Below are 6,000 nucleotides of genomic sequence, written 5' to 3'. Positions count from 1 at the left end.
TAGTATAGAAATTAATATGTAATTTCAAGGCGCCATGGAGAAGACGGAGGACCTAAAGAGAAATATGTAATAGTTAGTATTTCCTTAGGTTTGGCCTTTTATTCCGTCTCTGGCTCGACGGAATAATTTAGATGATATGTCCATAACGCCAATGTATGTATGTATGTGTGTCTGATGTATGCTAAAGCAAATCAAGACTAAGTTAGATTATGAGACTTAAATAAAAAAATCCCTCATTAAAAAGTTAAGTAAATAAGCAAGTTATTAAAATCGGTTGCCCCTCCCTAATATTATAATTCAGCCGGCAGTACTGGGGGCTTTTGGGTTGTTGGGTAAACTCAAGCTCGGGGTCTTATGGTAACACTTGGATTATCGAAAATCGTTCTTTCATGAATATGGGGTAATACTTAAATTAGAGTATGATAATTGGATGGGCAAACTCATGTTGTCATAAACTAATGGGTAAGATGGTTGGGATTAATATGAATGACATATTAGTTACTAATGTGGTTAGTAACCCAATAACCTGGGAATCACATTCGAGATGTGATTGATTGCATGAATCTACCTAACAAATGGGACTAGCTTGTTGGCTAAAGTCAAGGCGATATCTCAGGAGTTAGGATCCTAGCTCACTAAAGGATTTGTGAAATTCTTCGAATTAATATGGAGGGTTATTAATTTGGCAAAATAGTGGGAGCAATCTGAAATAAATTAAAAGACCTATAATTTTAGATTGATATACTTTAATCAAATGAATGACATACGTTTACTCTTTCTCACTCTCAGGTTTAAATAAACGCACTCTTAAAATCATGACTAACACCAATCTGCGTTACATCCTTACCGATAACAAATTGAATGGTTCAAACTTCACCAACTGGTTTCGTAACCTCAAAATTGTTTTGAAGTTCGAAAGGAAAGGGTATGTACTTGATACACCGATACCCCCTTACCCAATGGATGATGCTCCCTACCAAGAGGTTTATGCTTACTTGAAGCATGAAGCTGATGACGATCAAGTAGGGGACATCATACTTGCATCATTGACACCGGAGGTTAAAAGGCAACTACATTCAGATATGGATGCCTCTTCCATGGTCAAGCACCTTAAAGAGCTATTTGTGATAGAAACTCGGTGCGAGCGCTTCGAAATAACCAAGGAGTTATATAAAAGCAAGATGCAGGAGGGCACATCTGTGATGGTACATTGTGCCAAGATGATCAGCCTCATGACCAAGTTTTCTAGTATTGGAGATGCGATGGACCATGAACTAAGTGAAAACTTACTTCTACAGTCCCTCCCTGAGAGCTACTCACAGTTCATCATGAACTATCAGATGAGTGGCTTGCAAACCTCTCTTGTAGAGCTTGCACATATGCTCGAGTCAGTCGAGCCTATTATAAAAGAAAACGAGGAAATGTTGGCCCTTGCTATTGAAGGATCGAGAAAAAGGAAAGGGGTCGCTCCCAATCCAAACCATCTTGATAAATGCAAGGGGGATGTGCTCACCGAAACGAAGGGAAAGGAACCAAAGAAGCCCAAAGGAAAGTGCTACTATTGTGGTGACTTAGGGCATTGGAAGAGGGATTGCATGGAGTACCTAATCTTCCACGAGAAGGAAAATAACGGTGCTTCAGCATCTGGTATGTTTTATATTGAAATAAATACAGTTTCACTGTCTGAATCTTGGGTACTTGATACCGGATGTGGATCTCATATTTGTACAAATATGCAGGAGCTAAAACAGACTAAGGAACTTAAGAAAGGAAGCATAAACTTGCGAGTTGGAAATGGAGCAAGAGTTGCCGCCCTCGCAATTGGAGATTATGTTTTACCTTTGCCCTCTGGGCTTGTAATAGAATTAAGGAATTGTTTATAGGTTCCTGAGATGTCTCGTAACATTATTTCTATTAGCCGTCTTGTTGACGACGGTTTTCATATTTCAATAAAGAACAATAGTTGCAATTTTTATAAAGATTCGATCTTTTATTTTTCAGGAATATCACAAAATGGGATTTATGTGTTAGATGATAAAACTCATGTTTTTGCAATTGATACCAAAAGACATAAGATAGATAATTCAACTTACTTGTGGCATTGTCGTTTAGGCCATATAAACAAGAGACGCATGCTAAAGCTACATTCAGATGGGCTTATAGATCCAATCGATTCCGAATCATTGGAAACATGCGAATCATGTTTAAAAGGTAAAATGACAAAGACACCCTTTAGCAATAAAGGTGAGCGTGTATCAGACACTCTAGGACTCATTCATTCAGATGATTGCGGTCCTATGTCGGTCCAAGCAAGAGGAGGATTCAGATACTTCATAAGCTTCATAGATGACCATACTCGATATGGTTACATCTACTTGATGAGGCACAAATCAGAAGCTTTTGTCAAGTTCAAATGCTTCAAGAATGAAGTGGAAAATCAATTAGGAAAGAAAATAAAGACGCTTCGATCCGATCGAGGTGGCGAATATCTTTCTGATGATTTTCTGAATTATCTAACTGAATGTGGGATATGCTCACAGTGGACACCTCCCTATACACCACAACACAATGGTGTATCCGAGAGGAGAAACCGTACCCTATTAGATATGATATGATCCATGATGAGCATGGCCTTACTTCCAAAGACGTTCTGGGGCTATGCCTTAGAAACTGCCCTCTTCACCCTAAACCGAGTACCAACTAAATCCGCTAGTTCCACACCATATGAATTGTTCGTTGGTAGGAAACCTGTGTTCTCATTTATGAGAGTATGGGGTTGTTCAGCGTATGTCAAACGCATAGCGTCCGACAAATTAGATTCTAAATCTGATAAATGTTTCTTCATTGGATATCCCAAAGAAACCATGGGGTATTACTTCTATCATCCAGATGATCAGAAAGTAATAGTATCCAGATACGCAACCTTCTTAGAGAAAGAGTTTCTCGAAGAAACACAAAAGGGAAACATGATTGAAATCGACGAAGTTCAAAAGGAAGAAACACCGACTGAAACAACAGAAGCGGTTGAGGTACCCGAAGAAGTCCCATTAGATGAGACTCCAGTGGCACCTATTCGTAGATCACGAAGAGTTCGTGAACTCCCAGTTAGATATGGTTTTCTAGTGGGAGATGATAACGAGGTTCCCGTGTTAGACGACGAACCCGAAAACTACGAAGAGGCTCTTACTAGTCCAGATTCTAAAGCATGGCTCGAAGCCATGGATTCTGAAATGGATTCCATGTATACTAACCAAGTGTGGACTTTGGTTGATCCACCCGAAGGGATAATTCCCATTGGGTGCAGGTGGATCTTCAAAAAGAAGACTGACATGGATGGAAAGGTTAGCACCTACAAGGCTAGGTTGGTAGCGAAAGGATATCGTCAGAAACAAGGTGTTGATTATGACGAAACCTTCTCTCCTGTTGCTATGTCCAAATCAATCAGAATCATGCTTGCAATTGCCGCTCATTTTGATTATGAGATTTGGCAAATGGATGTGAAAACAGCTTTCCTAAATGGAAACCTGCTTGAGGATGTATACATGATGCAGCCTGAAGGTTTCATATCGAAGGATGCAAACAAAGTTTGCAAACTTCAGAGATCCATTTATGGACTCAAGCAAGCATCGAGAAGCTGGAATAAGCGTTTTGACGAAACCATAAAACAATTTGGTTTCGAACAAAATTGCGAAGAAGCTTGCATTTACAAGAAAGCAAGTGGGAGCTCTATAGCATTTCTCATACTATATGTGGACGATATACTGTTAATGGGAAATGACATTGCTCTATTACAGTCGGTGAAGGTATGGTTATCCGGTAACTTCTCAATGAAAGACCTTGGTGAAGCAGCTTATATACTTGGTATAAAGATCTATAGAGATAGATCCCGAAGACTGCTTGGTCTTTCACAGGCTACATACATTGAAAAGGTGTTAAATCGGTTTAGCATGCTTGAATCGAAACGAGGTAACTTACCCATGGTACATGGAGTGAAGTTAAACAATCATCAATGTCTTAAAACTGATGATGACAAACGACGCATGGCTATAGTCCCGTACGCCAGCGCGATCGATTCGATTATGTATGCTATGCTATGCACTAGACCCGACGTAGCGTTCGCGTTATCTGTAATGAGTCGTTACCAAGGGAATCCGGAAGACGAGCATTGGATTGCCGTCAAGAACATTCTTAAGTACTTGAGAAGGACTAAAGATATGTTCCTAGTGTACGGAGAAGGAGATCTGAAAATTGAAGGATTTTCAGACGCTAGTCATCTCACAGATGAGAATGATTTTAAATCCCAATCATGATACCTGTTTATCTTGAATGGGGGCGCGGTCAGTTGGAAAAGTTCCAAGCAGGAAAGCGTAGCTTTCTCTACGACCGAGTCAGAGTACATCGCTGCTGCGGAAGCAGCAAAGGAAGCAGTTTGGATTAGAAAGTTCATTACAGAACTAGGTGTGGTGCCTGACATTGTCAATCCCATTACTCTGTACTGTGATAACAATGGAGCCATTGCGCAAGCAAAGGAACCACGGTCTCATAATGCATCCAAGCACTACCTAAAGCGATACCACATCATTAGAGAGATTGTGGCTAGAGGAGATGTGAGAATAGAAAGAGTACCTACAGAGGACAACGTTGCAGATCCGTTGACAAAGCCTTTAACCCAGAAAGTACATGATCATCATTTAACTTCTACTGGGATAAGTTTTAGAAACAATTGGCTTTAGTCCAAGTGGGAGTATGTTGGGGTTTAGTGTCCTATAGACAATTGTTGCAGGATACAAACTTAATGTAAATGAATTGTTCTTTATATCATTTGTTTTAATGAGATATATGTTTTATAACTATATAAAAGCAATCCCTTTTAAGCACCAAATAAAGTCTAATAAAAGGAAATCCGTAAGTTTGTTTAAAGTGATTATAAAGTGTTCATACAAGCATGAAGTGAGACAAAACTTTATAATAAACTAATAAACTTAAAACCACCCCAAGTCAAGTGATATGTTTAGGATTGATATATCACTGTTGAGACTTGTATGTAACAATGTCTTCTGTCCGACAGAAAGCTGATCTCACAAGCTTCATATATATAGATATCTGGACAGTTACATAGATCCGATGAAACGTCGTTCATTAGGATTGGGGATCCGATTTGAGATAACAGGATGGATAGATTCATCCTTGTCACCTGTTCATCTCATTGTTATTAATAGGTATAAGTAATCCTCAGACTCAAAGGAATGTTAATTGGTCATCCTGAATTACTGAATGTGAGACTTTGATCCTGCGGTCCCACGATCCTTAACAGAGATGACTCTGGGGTGTGAACTGCAAAGGTTGGGTGTCACAGGAAGTAATGTCAGGGTAGTTATACATTGGATTGAGCATTTATCACTCCCAATTAATGGGAGATATATCCAAGGATCGCTTGTGGAAGACTCGACTCTAAATCCTTGCAAGGTGATAGCTTAAGACTTGAAATACAGATTTCACTTAACCTATCTTTTTGAGTTGACTCGGCCTGAACAAGTAAAACGAACGTCTCGCTATATGTGACTTGACATCATCCATAGTCATAAGATTCAGTTCAAGGATATAGTTGATAAAGGATCGAATTATACTGTAACTAATACGGAAGGGTTAACGACAGAATCAACCTGTCTTCTTAACGGAGTCTGGAGGAATGATTACAGACTTGCCAATAACATACTCAGTACATCATTCCGTTATGCAAGGATTAAATATAATTCTTGAAGAAATTAATTTAATAGTTGCATACGGCCAGAAGTAGTAAGAACCTAATGGATCACACATAAGACTTGGAACCAAAAGAGAGATGAATGTCATTAATAGATGGAAGCCCAAATGAGCCCAGTAAGGCCCATTTAATTAGGGGAGGCCGAAATTTGTATATAATAAGTTAGGAATTATTTTAATTCCCTTAATTCTAATTTGATTAGGTTTGTAAATTAAATTAATTAAGAGAGATAATTA

Source organism: Euphorbia lathyris, chromosome 3, assembly GCF_963576675.1.
Source record: "Euphorbia lathyris chromosome 3, ddEupLath1.1, whole genome shotgun sequence".
In the NCBI taxonomy this organism is placed as follows: Eukaryota; Viridiplantae; Streptophyta; class Magnoliopsida; order Malpighiales; family Euphorbiaceae; genus Euphorbia; species Euphorbia lathyris.
Note: the sequence above shows the minus strand (reverse complement) of the source record.